General features: G+C 35.3%; 1 pseudogene; it reads left to right on the forward strand.

The window, feature by feature from the left end:
• Positions 1-1,183: 1,183 nt before the first annotated feature.
• On the forward strand, positions 1,184-7,058 carry LOC110633223 (beta-glucosidase 47-like; annotated as a pseudogene).
• Positions 7,059-16,361: the final 9,303 nt, after the last annotated feature.

Consider the following 16,361-nt stretch of genomic DNA (forward strand, 5'->3'; position numbering starts at 1 on the left):
ACTTTGAGGCTTTTCATCTATTCTTCTTCATCTCTCATCAATTCAAAGAGATTAGCCATCAATCTCTTGAATTAAGAACACTAGAAATTATTTCTAGTGTCCTGTTTACATCTCTAATATCTTAAAAGGCAGAACTTGAATTTCTAATTAATAGAAAAAGCTTTAGAAGCTGTTCAAGGGCTGCCATAGGTGTTCTTGGTGTGGACAAGCTAGAGGGACAACATCTGGTGTCCTGAAGACGAATCTCAAAGACGCAGGCATCAAGAGGTTAGTGTAATCGTTCTTGATTTAATATATGGTTCTAAAATTAATCTGATTAATTTTAAAATCTTAAATAACAAATACAGATCCAAAAACATATTAAAAGAGTTTTAATATGTTATTTATCATTGAAATCAAATAGATAAAAATAAATCTTGCATGATGCATGTGACCCTAGGTGAAAATTTTTGAATTTAATGGTATAAACTTGTGTTTTTCACGCTTCCGTTCCTTCAGTTGCCTTGCTTGATGAAAGGGCCCTCATTAAGTTAAGTTTTAATCCTTAACAGATAGACTGAAAAGTGAATGTTTGGGATAGATAATCTTGCAATAAACTTAATTTTCTTGGTGTTAGAGATAAGCTAAGAGGATTAAGAGGACTTTTAAAATCAATTAGAGCTTTAATTGGATTTTTGTCAGGTTTGAAATACCGTGAAAACAGAGTTTGATTTGATGAATACTAACTTTGAAATGCTTGAGAAAGGTTTCAAAGAACTAAGAACTGATTTCCTTAAAAATTACAATTTTCATGTATTTGACTAAATTGAGGATAAATCACATGTAAACAATATTGAAAACTCTATCTCTAGAATCATTTTAATTTTTTTGAAGTTAGATTTAATTTCTCCCAATTTCATAATTAGTAATTTCAATTTAAATTTTAGTCATCTAATTTAATTAATCGTTTGATTTGGCTTAAATTTCTCAAATATAGATTTTAATTTTAAATTTTATTTTTAATATCTTTAAATTTTAGCACTCTAATTAATTAATTCCTTTAATTTCAATTTAAATATAATTTTTTATAAAAATAATATTTTTAAATTATACTATTGTGATGCGTGCACTTAGGAAAATATTCATAACAACATCACTAAGGAAGGATCAAGACCATCATGATCGTGGCAAATCATACTATGGGGTAGGCAATTACTCCAACAAGGAGTTAGATAGCACTTTAATGATGGGAACTCTATTGTCTGCAATTTAGATAAGTGGATTCCAAACTCTTTTCCACGCCCACCTCCAGTCAAAGAAGATGCTGATCCTTCTATTAATTGGGTATCACAACTTTTTGACCCGTCTTCATTATCATGGGACTTGAGGAAGTTAAGAGCAGTATTTAAGGAAGAGGAAATTCCAAACACACTGTCTATTCCGATCAATCTGTTTAGGAGCGAAGACTTGCTGGTTTGGCATTACACGTCATCAGGTGAATATAGTGTGAAGTCGGGCTAATGGATGGTTGTGCTCCAAAGTTGAATAGGAGGGGCTCAAATCAAGCAGGTCCTAGACCTACTTCAGATAATGCAACTCGAAAGCTGTGGAGAGAAGTCTGTAAGCTCAAGTTACCGCCGAAAATTGCCATTTTTCTTTGGAAACTTCTCTAAGAAAAATTGCCAACTAATGTTCATCTATGCAAAATTCGGTCAGACTTTTGCTCAGAATGTGTCTTCTGTGGAGAATAGGAATCACTGCATCATTTGTTCTTCAAGTGTTATCACGCTAGGCAGGTTTGGTTGATGTTGCCCTTCATGCTTCGGTCAGAAATATTAAAGGGTACCACAATTTTGGATTGTTGGCAAGAACTCCTCTCCTTCCTAAAGCTCGGGTGTCCAGGAAAGTGGTTGGATAAAGATGCTAGTTTTTGTCTTATGGAGCATATGGAAAAAGTCGCAACAACTACATCTTTAGCCGTCATCAGAGTTCTCCACAAGAGACGACATCAGTGGGCCTTGCCATGTATAGGGATTTTGCTTCCTTGCAGGTTTTTACGAAACAGACTCCAATTATCACATCTCGCCATCACTTAGAATGGTCTCCACCAGCCCCAGGCCTTGTCAAAATCAATACAGATGCAGCAGTAAGTAGGGAGGAGCTTTATGGATCGATAGTAGCCATAGCAAGGGATTCGGATGGATCTCCACAAGGTTGGAGTTGTCGGTGTATCACTAGTATTATAGACCCTCTCACCCTTGAAGCTATGGCTTGTCGGGAAGTAATTCAACTAGGGATTTCCAGAGGATTTAATCGCTTCATGTTGGAAAGTGACTCTTTGCAAGTGGTCAATGCAATTCAAAATCGGTCTCCTCCCCTTCTCTCAATCTCTGGAATTACTCAAGACATTCAAAACATGGTGTTTAGAGTAGATTTTTTTTGTTTGTTCTAGGATGAGGAACATGGCAGCTCATTCGTTAGCTAAGAAAACGCTGCAAGATAGTTCCTTTATTTTCAATCCTTTGGCTCAACGTCACTTCGTATCCTCTTTTACGCCTAAGTAGGGTCTCGTCTACGAATCTGCCTTTGAGAAAAAAATTATAATTAATAAATTTAAAGGGTTAAATTTATAATTATTAAAAGTTGCCAAGCTCCCAATTTCAAAGAAGAGTCTTCAATCGGCATAAATTGAGCTAGTACTCAATTCCCAAATTTTTTAAAAGAGTTTGGAGAATTTTCCCATAATTAGTCTGTGTGAATATCATAAAAGACTGGATATATGAATGATTGGTGATTTGCTGTAACCCGACTTAGTGATTAGCAAATCCTCAAACTAATTTGAGTTAATTTGCTTGATAATTAAATTTTTTAAAACCAATTTAGCTGACATAAAGCAGGTAATGACATCAGGAGGGTCCTGTTTATTTTTATATTTCTTGTATAAATTTCTCAGTTTGTTCTTTTGAGCTTAATGGTTTCTTTATATCTCTCTCCTTCTCAAACATATTTTTCTTCTACTTGTCATTTGTTATGGAGTTTTGGTTCTTATATTATGCTTTCTTACTGTTTGAAGTGTGGTTCTCAGTTCTTATGGTACCATGCAATTCGATCTCTCTGAAGGGAAGTTCTGATGCCACTCCATTTTCAAGCAGCTTTCTCTTTGGAACTGCATCTTCTTCTGACCAAGTATTATGCTTTTGCCTTATTTTGTTTTTCTCCTTCACACACTTAAAGAGTAGAATCAAATTTTTCTGCATATTATTTCATCTTTGCACAGTTTGAAGGAGCATACTTGAGTGATGGTAAAGGCCTTAACAATTGGGACACTTTAACTCACAAGCCTGGTTAGATGGCTTATGTTTTATACTTTTTCTTCTATCTCTATTATCCGTCCTGTTTTGACCTCTTTCTTTTTCTGGTAGTAGTTGTATGGATTTTTGGTAGGTAATATCTTAGATGGAACTAATGGAGACATTGCAGTGGATCACCGATATCTGGTGCTCATTTTACTTATTTGAGCATTTTTTTTAATCTTCTTAATATCTATGAAGCCGCTTAAATGTTTGTTCTATTTTTCCCAGTTTATGAATTTTCATCCATCCAATATGAAAATTGTTGAAACAGGGACACAAAGGCGCACACAGTCACATAATTACAGCATAAAGAGGAGAAAAAATAGACACGAGATTAGAGAAAAGTTCCACACAAAAAAAGCAAGATTCAATCACACATAATTCTCAAACCCTTTAATCCAGTGTGTTTCTCACAATACTAACACAATAGGGGGAAAATACAATATTTATGCAAGTCTATCAGCCACATCACAAAATATTTCAATCAGATTACAGCACGAAAACTTTTTGAGCCGGGTTACAATTCAGGTAGATGAAGTCTGAAATTAGAAGTGGAGTGGCAGACAGGCTTTTAAGTGCAGCATATAAAAAGGGTATTGCAAAGTTATTGCTGCAATGAAAGTGAGGCTATGGAAGGGATAAGATAAGTTAGGGACACTATTACACTTTACGAAATGGCCAATCCAAAGGCTTAGATATGCATATGCATATTGTGATCATTATATGCATTATGCAGTCACATAGATCTGGTGGTTAACATATCAAATGATCTACAATATAAAGTAGACAAATTATTATGGACATGACCCACATTAAAGATTTGCATGCTCACAAGTTTTAACCCTATTTAGCCAAATATGAACCCCACATTTATACTTTAGTGTGATGGTTGTTTTCTCCACATTATAGTGCCTTTTTCTTTTTCCTTTTTGATTTCTTAATTTCATTATTTGCGATAGAGTACAGTTCTTTTCTGTTCTTGATTGCGATTGATTGACAGTGAAGGGATCCCGTAAAACTGAACCAATTATATCAAAGTCACCAAATTGAGAAGAAAATTATATATTAGCATTTGAAGTCTTTTGAAAATATGTAAGATATTTTGGTTCGGATAAATGTTATGCATATGGGAATAGTTATTAAACATAATAAGGAAAAAAGGTATGAAAATCAAGTGTCTAGATTTTTCAAGAAAAGGGAATGTCATAATGTTCTGAGAATTGGTAGATGATATTTGAACGGCATTGTTTGATAATCTGTTTCTGAAAATACAGAGGTATGAATCCATCGCAATATAAAGGAAACAGACCAATTTGGTTTGTTATGAAATCAGAAAACAGGAAGATATTGATCTCATGGAATATATTGGAGTCAATAGCTGTCATTTCTCCATATGATGGGCAAGAGTCCGACCCAGTGAGTTTGTAATTTCTTCATTAGAGAATGTTTTACTAATAAGTCACTGTTAATCCAATCTCTAACTGTCATCTTTTAGTGAGCCAGAGGGAAGATTTCGAAATGTGAACCAGGCTGGCATCAATCATTATAACAAGATAATTAATGCCCTTCTGCATAAAGGTTAATTCAATTTCCAGAGTAAATTGTCACAATGTATAGAATAGCTTGATTGTCATAATGTGATCAGAATCATAAAGTAAGCACAAAAGGTGAAATAAACAAATCTATTTATCATCAGAATCATTGTTGCATAATTAGTAGCGGACCTTCGTATGGTAATAGATCATATCATGTTTTCACAATAACATTCATTTGTTCTGGTTTTCGGAATCCATCCCTTTGTGTCATTGACTCACTATGACATTCCTCAGGAACTTGAAGGCAGATATGGAGCTTGGCTAAGTCCTGAAATACAGTGAGTAGCTGATCTCCTGTATTATTGTTAGGCATCTGCCTCTTGGGTTTGGCTGATATGCATTCAACTTTTTTAGGGAGGACTTCAAATATTATGCAGATATATGTTTCAGATCCTTGGGTGACAGAGTTAAATGGTGATCCACCTTCAATGAGCCCAATGTCGCAGCAATTCTTGGTTATAGATCAGGGATTTTCCTGCCAGCTCATTGCTCCAGCTTGTTTGGCAACTGTAGCAATGGAGATTCAGAGGGAGAGCCTTTTATCGCTGCCCATAACATGATACTATCACATGCAGCTGCTGTTAATGTTTACAGAACTAAATACCAGGTACTTGAGTGAATATGCCAAGCTCCCAACAGGTAACAGCATTTCTATCCAGAATGACTGAATAATCACTACTTATACATATCTGAAATTCATTAATGAGATATGAACATGGACATAATTAGTAGAGCTTACATCATTTGGAATCTTACACTTGGATGATATACAGAAAGAACAAGGTGGAAGCATAGGAATTGTTATGAATGCCATGCGGTTTGAACCTATCAGTATTTCCTTGAAAGACAAACTAGCAGTTGAGAGAGCCCAAGCTTTCTATTTGAACTGGTAAGCATCTGTCATACATCTGTGCTGTGCAATGAGACCATGGAGACACAGCTTTTGATGATATTCAACAACACTTCAGGTTCCTAGACCCTATTATACATGGAGCGTATGCAACAGAAATGCAGGAAATTCTAGGGCGTTGACTTGCCTGCATTTTCAAACTATGAACTGGAGAAGCTGAGGAGTGGATTAGACTTCATTGGCATAACCACTACAGTAGTTTCTACATAAAGGACTGCATATTTTCTTTCTGTGGCCAAGGTAAAGGAGTTACAAAGACAGAAGGTCTTGCTTGGCAGACTGCACAGAAGGACGGTATCTTCATTGGAGAACCTGCATATGACCTTAGCTTCTCTTCATCTTACAATTTACTTTCTACTTTTCTATGAATAACTTAAGCCTTTGTACTTGTGTAGACCTCAGTTGACTGGCAATATGTTTATCCTCAAGGAATGGAAAAAATGGTGACATAAATAAAAGTAGGATATAACAACATACCAATGTTCATTAGAGAAAATGGTAAGCGCACTGCTGCAACATATATGCTTTTTTTTCTTCTTTGGCTCTGTTTTTGAACTATAAGGTTCTTGTATAATTGTGCTGTTCTTGTGGGATTTGGTCAGGAAGAAAATTGCAATACCACTGTCAAAGTTTTACTCAATGATGTCAAGAGAGTAAAGTACATGAGCAGCTACTTGGAAGCTCTGGCAATGGCACTAAGGTACTATCATTTTCTATATAGCCGACCCCAACTGCTTTGGAATATATATATCTTTAGGCACATTGCTGGTGGGGCTAACTAATCGAGTAATCTGTAATGTATTTGAAAAAATGGTCAGGGAAGGAGCAGATGCACGGGGGTACTTTGCCTGGTCATTGCTTGACAACTTTGAGTGGATAGATGGATATACGATAAGGTTTGGGCTTTACCATGTTGATTATTCGACTCTCAAACCCAAAAACTATCAGCAACTAGGTGCAAAGATTATATTTCCAGCCATAAGGCTAGCAGAACTTGCACCTGACCTAAGCATACTCATGAAAATTAGTAGTGTGTTTAAGATCAGTTGAAGTTTCCTATCCTAAAAGTTAGAAAACAAATTGCAAGAAAAATCCTGTGTGATTTTGGTCAAGGAGTTTATCCAATGGGCGTGTTGTTGAAAAGTTTTAGCTATGTTAATGAAATAAATAACCCACTTTGTATGATACCAATCTATAGAGCATTGCTTTGTTTGCTGAAAATGTGCTCTTTTGCTCTTGTGATATCTACATATCATCATGGCCATGGCTCCGTTCCGGACTTGTCTTATCAAGAACCGAAACCGCTCAAATTTGAAATTGCCAAAAAAGGATCTTGAAATGGACCGAAATTGATGGTTCTATTTAGGGTCAAATCTTTTTATGCCAGAAAAGAAAAAAAAAAAACTAAAATCAGGACTGTACTCTTCAATCTGATCCCAATTAACTCTAACACTTGAATTAAAAATCGAATCGGACCAAACTGCCCGCTATCTATATGTACATCTTTCACTTTTGTTTTTCTCTCTTTAACCTTCTTAATTAGAGTAAATTACATCAATTGTTTCAAACTTTATTGTTATTTCATTTTTTGTCGCTCAACTTTAATTTGTTAAAATAAAATTCTTTAATTTTAATTTAGAAAAAAAAATCCCTTAAACCCACCATAGCACATTTTCAAATTCATTTTATTTTTTTAATTAACACTATTTCAAAATTTAAGATTTATTATTATATTATTATTTTTTATTGTTATAAATTAAATTTTAATTAATAATAAATAATATGTATAATTTTGTTAATAAATTCGATTAAAATAAAATAATTTTATTGATGATAATTATCAATTAATTTACTCATAAAAATAAAAAAAGAAAAAACGGCAAAATTTTAATTTTATTCATTTTAATTTAGAATAGCAACCAAAGTTGAAAATTTTTTTTTTCGGTGGAAAAATTTTTATTTTAATAAATTAAAATTGAACGAGTAAAATAAATCTTAATGATCATTTAACGTTGGATGCGGAGATACCAATACTTATAACTAGTGAACTAGCATAGAACTCCACATGCATTGAGACAGTAATAGATATTTCTATTCATAGGGCACTGCTAGTGTGTAAACCTAATATTTATCTATTTAATTAATTATTTATTTTAATTATCTAATAATAATTTAAAATATTTATTTAGAAAAAAAATAATATAATAAAATAAAAAATATTTTATTGGATAACCTGTTTATTTATTTTTATATGTATATTATTTTTGAAATTAAATATATATCTGTAATTTGAACAACTCAATTCAATAATAACTCTTATTACATTCTACATCTAATAGAACTCTTAAAATATATATACCCTAATAATCTCTTGTGCCAAACTTTGCTCTTAAAACCTGTTTATTACCTCATTTTTCTACCAAATACTCTCATCATCTTTTATTTATTGCTATAATAACTCTTATTACATTCTACATCTAATAGAACTCTTAAAATATATATACTCTAATAATCTCTTGTGCTAAACTTTACTCTTAAAACCTGTTTGTCACCTCCTTTTTCTACCAAATACTCTCATCATCTTTTACTTATTGCTATATATATATAGCAATAAATAAAAGATGATGAGAGTATTTGGTAGAAAAAGGAGGTGACAAACTTATATACATATATAAATTTACGATTTATAATCTGATGTATGCAGAGAATTCTTAAATTTTTATTTCTCAATTCATCACCTACGATTCTGTTTTCAAGGTAAAAATTCTTGTTTTTTGTTCAATAATGGGTGAATCTGATTTTATTTTCTTTTCTTGATCTGTTACAACTATTCTAGAAATTTATTTTTTTTCTTTTATTATTAGTATTAAATTGGGTTGATCATGATTACTGTTGGACAATAATTGATTGTTATTATATATATATTAAAATTATTTTATTTTATTGTTATTTCATATTTCTCTTTTATATTTTGGTGTGTAGGAGATTCGAATATTCAATCTGTCAATTAAAATTGTCTTTCATCCATTGAAAATAACCATTATCTTGGAGGTTCCAGGTGAGTGGTAATTATAGTATATGACACCGTTTTAGTCCCTTTTAAAATTTCTTAGCATTAAATTTGTTATTAAATGAAAATTTTAAATCGGTATTTTAACAATTATTTTATATGTGATTTTCTAGAGTTTTATTTTATTATTGAATTTTATTTCAATTTTGATTAAATATTTAATTTTTTCAATTATCTCTGCATTAGAGCCATTAGGATTTCAGGAACAGGCCTTTAATATCTTTATTGATTGATATCTGCATATAAAATTTATCGATGTGTTACGCTGAATTTATTTGAGATTGATTTGATCTTATTGACTCTCTGAAATTATTGAAATAAACTGTTGGAATTGCACTATCAGTTATTATTTACTATCTGAAATTTTTCGTAGATTTTGATTGATTTGTACAGTTTAATTTTCTTTTTTGAATTGGTACCTGTGCCTAGTATCTGTATCTACTATCTGGCCCAGCCGTGTGGACTATCACGGCATTAGGTTACATTGTTGAGTCATGCATCATTGCACTTTATAGTTTGCATTAGTATCATATGCATTGATATCTATGAAGGAGGAGGAAGGTGTCTAATATCTGGTAGCACGTTTACCATCTGACCTTTGGTGATATGGGGTATCATCACCCTGGTGCACTGTATCATAAAATTTTTATTGAATGAATTTCTTTTATATATATGTTTTATGAAATTATTTTTATTAATGATTTGATAGCATGAGCATGATTTTATCGAATAGAAAATTTATTGTGAAATTAACCAAGCGACTACCTGTTCTTATTCCGTTGTGTGTTATAATTATCATTCACTGAGCATTAGCTCAAACCACATTTTTTCTGTCTGTTATCTATTTCAGATCAGTAAAATTCTGCAGTTGATCTAAATATTCAGTCCATTTTCTGAAGAGGGACAATCTTTGATTTGTTCTCATGGTATGCCCAAATTCATGTTTCCTCGGGCTAATAATTAGTTTAGTTTATTGAACAGTTTAAGTTTTTATTTGAAATCTGTAGAGACTCCGCTGTTTACTTATGGGATATTTATTATGTTTATTCAGTATTTTGTTTATTTGGATTTTGTCTAATTTTTTTGAGATTAGTAAGTGACAATATATTTATTCAAGATACTCTGATAAGGCTTGCATAATTTAAGAATACTTAAATTATACGCCGGTCACGGCTCAGAATTTTGGATCGTGACAAAGTTGGTATCAGAGCCCAGTTGAGGTCTAGCAAACTTGCGGAGCATAAGATCCTTAACGTCTTTTCAGTTTATCATTGCTTTAGATATCTGAGTCCTTCGTACTTTTTCACCTGTCTTAATTTGGCTCATATTTTCAGATTTAATACTTGTTTATTAAAATGAATAGATGCCTAGGTCTGTTAAACGTAAGAGGAGAACTAGGGCCAAGGGTCTTAATGGTGCAAACCTTGATCCAACAGGGGAGGTACCACCTCAAACTATTAATCAGACATCTGAACAGACGCCTATGGCTAAGACTGGGGTACAACCATTTCAATTAGCTATTGCAGCTCAAGCACCTAGAGCTGGTCAGGTTACTGACAGATCTGGTAGTGGGATTGCATGCAGTGAATCATGCTGTTTATACTATAACTGAGTACCTTACAGCTCAATAATAGCAACCAGTGGTTAGCCCTATTTCAGCACCAGCTTAGGATAGGGCTCGTTTTCTTGACTCTACAGACTTTCTCAAGCTAAAACCAAAGGAGTTCACTGGAGAGGATGTATTAGTTGATCCTTTAGATTTTCTAGATGACATGGAGAGGTGTTATGACACTATGGGTTACAGTAGTACTTGGATGGTGTATAGGGGATGTATAGTTCACATTGGAGATAGGGAATTAGCTGCAGATCTTGTTTCATTGGATATATTTGAGTTTGACGTGATTTTAGGCATGGACTGATTAGCCACTTATCACATTTCATTGGATTGCCATAATAAAGTTGTATTCTTTAAAATTCCTAGGGAGGCAGAATTTCAATTTCAGGGAGATCGCAGTATAGCCTCTAGTAATCTTATCTCAGTAGTGAATGGTAGCCGATTATTGGGAAAGAGGTGTAAGGGGTATCTAGCTTATGTTAGAGACGTTCAGGCAGAAGGTGCAGGTTTGGAGAATGTTACAGTGGTTTAGGAGTTTCCTAATGTGTTTTCAGAAGATTTATCAGGTTTACTCCCGGAGCGAGAGGTAGAGTTTGGTATAAACTTAGTTCCTGGAACTAAGCCCATATCTATGCCACCTTATCGTATGGCACCCACAAAACTTAAGGAGTTGAAGGAGCAGCTATAGGACCTACTAGATAAGGGGTTTATTTGCCATAGTGTTTCTCCATGGGGTGCTCCTGTGTTATTTGTGAGGAAGAATGATGAGTCTATGAGAATGTGCATTGATTATAGGCAATTGAATAAGGTGACTGTGCGTAATAAGTATCCTCTTCCACGTATAGATGACCTGTTTGACTAACTTCAAGGTGTAAAGTGTTTTTCCAAGATTGATCTTTGATCTGGGTATCATCAATTGAGGGTCAAGAAAGAAGACATACTCAAGACAGCCTTTAGGACTAGGCATGGACACTATGAATTTCTTGTAATGTCTTTTGCTCTTACCAATGCTCCAGCTGCTTTTATGGATCTCATGAATAGAGTTTTCAAGCCTTTCTTAGATCAATTTGTTATAGTGTTCATCGATGATATTCTTGTAACACCCTCCCGGTAGCAACTCCGTACATTCTACTGTTCCGGTGACCAGTGTCGGTCCGGATAGCTAAAACATCCGGAAAAATATTTAAACTAAAGTGAGGAACCATAATTAACTCAAATATTAATAAGAAAAATTTAGAAAAAATTTTAGAAATAAAATACAACCAAGTTAAATGAGCCGATGCCCAAGCGATGGGTAACCCAGTGAGAAGTTGCGGTTCTCACAACTAGGAGCCCTAGACCCTAGAGAAAATTCATAAAATAATTTTTGGGACTCCAGAGAAGGGTTTTTTAGGGTTCTATGGCATTAGAATGACAAGAAAAATTTTAGAAAAATTTTTCAATCGGTACAGACAATTTTTGTCTGTTAAGCCAAACGGAGGGCATTTTGGTCATTTCACCTTCAGAGTTGATTTTTGGCCGACTTGCCCAGTTAAGTAAATAATTATTATGATCTAAAATATGAATAAATATTGCTAAAAATTAAATTAAAAATGAGTAGAGAAAAGAAGAAAAGAAAATGAAAGAAATACTTAAATATGACATCACATGATGTCATTAGGAAGGCCTCCACCAATCACAACTCAACAAGTCAAATTAAAAAGAGATAAAATGAGAAAAAAATGAAAACAATTTCTGCATTCTTCATCTTCTTCAGCCGTTTCTCCCTTTCCTCTCCCTTCACCATTGTTATTCCAAACTTCTCACTAGAAATTCTCTTGAAAAATCACCATAAAACCTCTAGTCTTCTTCACAAAAACTTGATTTTACCTCTTGGGAAAGTGTTTGGCTGCCAAGAAAACTAAAGAAAGTGAAGGAAATTGAAGGGAAAATTCTGCCCTCCTAAGGTTAGTGCCCAATTTATTCTCTCTCACTCAATTCATGTTTAAGGACATGATTTAAGTTGAAATTGTAAGTTTAATGCATAAATTGAACTTTGAGAACTTGGAGACTTGAAAAAAATTAGGGTTTGCTCATGAAATGGTATATGAACATTGTAATGGTCAATTAGTGACCATTTGAATGTGTGTGAGGAGGGAATAAGGTGAGTTGAGGCTTGGCATTTGTGTATGGGTGGGCTGCCCATGGTGACCTGCAGGTTTGGATCTGAGTCCAGCCTGTTTGGACTGCCATAACTTAAATTGTAGAGGTTCAATTGGTGTTTGGCCAATTGTACATGAAACTAGACACAAAATGGCACAACTTTGGTGAAGAAACCATGCCCATAATACCAAACCAAGTGGACCAAAAACTTGCCCCAATCCGGGTGTCCTGCAACCTGTTCCTGCAGAATGACCAAATCAATGTAGAATGGCCCAATTGACCAGAAATTTTACCAGAAACAAGCTAAGATATAGACCAACAACTTTCATGAAGAAACCCACCCCAAATTATGACCATAACCTATCCAACAAGGGAGTTGCAGTCACTGTTCACTGCACTGTAGATATGGTCAGTCCAGAAAAATTCTAATCCGGCCAATTGTGGTTTTTGGACCATAACTTGAGCTACAAAACTCCAAATGGAGTGATTCAAAAAAAGAAATTCAACTAGACAAAATAAGGAACAACTTTCATGTTTATCATTTTTCCAAATTCCCACTGCAACAGTAACTAATGGAACAGTAAATATAAGGTATCAAAACTGAAAATTCTGCCCCATTAACTTTAAGCTTAGAAATGGTATTGGCAACCAATACCAACAAATTTTGAATTCAAAATGTGGTATGTTGGGAGTATTAAAACCAATGTACCTATTTTCTATGCAAAAGTCAACATTTTGGTTGACTAATGAAGTGAATAGTAACACCAAAGTTTGAAATTCAAAATTTATAAAATTCAAAAGTGTAAAATGCCCTAGTATACCTAACAAGATTGGTTTGGATAGCTTGGCATGCCAATAGGGTTCAGTTAGCAGTACTGTACATGGCATTATGCCATTCTGTGATTTCATGGCTTTTAGCCATTCTGACATTGTGTTGAGATTTGGCCTTGTGCCTGATGTTATTACAGCTTATTAGCTGTTTTGTTGCACACCGGGAGATACATATGTGACCGATGGTGTGACGGCCCGAGGTACTTGATACCCAGTGCCAGTTTACCCGTTTATCCAGTCCAGTCATCCCGTATAGGTTACTTGGGCAACAAAAAAATGAAAGTGGATAAATTTAATGAAATAATGAATATAACAAGTACAAAATAAGTAAATCTACAAATACTCAACAAAAATTTATTTACAATGAGACATCAATACATTCACTACATATTTATTTTCTGTTATTTCTTTTTATTTTATTATTGGCACCACTAAGCATTATTGCTTAGCGCATTGCTTTTGCCACGCGTAGGTTCTGCAGATACTGACCGAGAGCCCAGCAAACCACAGACTGGGTGAGACCTCCTGCAGCTCTGCATAGTATCCGTGTCACCTCACCATCTTCAGTGCATTGGTAGGACACTAGGTTTCATTTTGGTATTTTGTAACTAACTGTTATTTTCTCTTGTGTAATTGAGACTTATATAATGTATTTTGATGTTAATGTAAATAGTGAAAATTGTGGTTATGAATGAAAAATTTGAGTGTTTATTTATTGCTTATATATGAGTACCATGAGAAATGAATGATAGAGAAATGGAAATGTTGTTGAAAAATATTAAGATTTTGATATTGGAGTTTGAGAATGATTAGATATGATTATTGGAAGTGTTTTTCACAGGTTCCGAAGAACTGTTTTCTCCATTTTTAGCCAGATCACTGTAGGATTTTCTATAAAATTTTCGGAACCTCAAATAAATTATAATTTCAATAAATAACTTAAATGAATTATATTTCATAAATTATATTCAAAACTATGATAAAAATAAATTAAGGAAGAATAAAAATGATTGAGATAAAATAGAATGTTCTGGTACACCGTGTGACATATCTTACTCGGATATACTGTAGATGGGTAAGGGGTGTCACATTTAGTGGTATCAGAGCACGGTTTAGGCGTTTCTGGGCCTAGATTAAGTTCATACCATGCATTGCATTTGTAAGAGTTGAGGTGACACTAATGCAGATCTGTTTGTCTTTGTTATTTTGAATAGGATATGGACCCTACATCTCAGAGGGCAGTTGAGGAGGAAGTGGAGAGTCATGCTCTACCTGTAGTAGCTGAGACTGGGGGTAGGGGAGAACTTGCTCCGCCAGCTCAAGCAGAGCCTGCTCAGCCTCCACAGGCCATGTTCCAACAAATGGCTGAATTCTTCAAACAAATGGCTGGGGTAATGCCAGCACCACCACCACCACCACCTCCACAGCAGAAATCACACCTGGAAAGACTAAGAAAATTTGGAGCAGTGGACTTCTTTGACAAGAGAGAAGATGATTCTGTTGCAGCCGAAAATTGATTGAACAGAACAGGCAGAGTTTTAAAACAACTCCACTGCACTCCAGAGTAAAATCTAGAAGCTGCTGTATCTCTGTTGCAAGATGATGCATATGAATGGTGGGATACGGTGTCCAGTGAAGTGCAGCCAGAAGTAATAACTTGGGACTTCTTCCTCTCCGAATTCAAGAAGAAATATGTGAGTAGTGTATACCTGGAAGAGAGAAGAAGGGAGTTCATTAACCTGAGGCAGAGACAAACAAAGCCGAGTATGAAAAGGAATTCGTCAGATTGAGCCGCTATGGAAGGGAGATAGTCCCTAATGAGGCCGAAAGGTGTAAGAGATTTGAAGAGGGATTAAATGACAACATAAAGATCATGATTACTGCCTTGGGAATCACCGACTTCACCAAGTTAGTGGAAGCTGCAATAAAAGTTGAAAAAGTAAGAATAAGTGAGCAGACCAGAAGAGAGAGACAGCAGAAGAGGGGCCCGGGTCAGTCTAGTTCATCTCCTGCACCTGGGAAAAAGTTCAAAGGTCCATCTACACAGAGTTCAGGTCAACCACAAGGTCAGGGTCAGTCTCAGGGGCCCAGGCCACAGTTTACCCCTAGGAGAGGTCAGTCCACACCATCAGTGGGTAGCTCTCTAGGGATGGGGTTCAGGGGACCAGCCCCAGCATCTTCTGCATGTCCATATTGCTTGAAGTGGCATAAGGGGGAGTGCTGGAGAGTGACTGGTGCCTGCTTAAGGTGTGGGTCGACAGAGCATCAGCTGAGAAACTGTCCACGCAGAACTACTATAGCTACTCCAACACAAGCAGACAGACCTGCTCCTACACCACAAAGGGGTGGGAAATCTGGCAAATCTGAGGCAGTGGAACCATCATAGAGGCCTGCATCTAAGCCAGCAGAGAGGCCTGAGAGCAGACCACCTGCCAGAGCCTATGCCATGAGAGCCCAGGAGGAGCAAGATGCCCCGGACGTCATCAGGGGTACGTTCTCCCTCTACAATACATCTGTGCATGCATTAGTGGATCCAGGATCCACTCATTCATACATCTGCATCAACCTACCCGTAGAAAGGGGGATACTAGTGGGGGAGAGTGACCAAGATATTCTGGTCACTAATCCATTGGGCCACAGTGTAGTGGTGAACAGAGTATACAAGGGTTGCCCGTTAAGGATTCAGGGGTATGAATTCTTGGCAGACCTGATTGAGTTGCCTTTCCATGAGTTTGACGTGATTTTGGGAATGGACTGGTTGTCACATCATCAGGCAATGGTTGATTGTAAATTGAAGAGAATTTCTTTGAAAACTCCTGAGGGTAATGAGATTACAGTTGTGGGGGAAAAGACAGATTTCTTGTCC

The sequence above is a fragment of the Hevea brasiliensis genome, chromosome 11 (assembly GCF_030052815.1).
Source record: "Hevea brasiliensis isolate MT/VB/25A 57/8 chromosome 11, ASM3005281v1, whole genome shotgun sequence".
NCBI classification, from domain to species: Eukaryota; Viridiplantae; Streptophyta; class Magnoliopsida; order Malpighiales; family Euphorbiaceae; genus Hevea; species Hevea brasiliensis.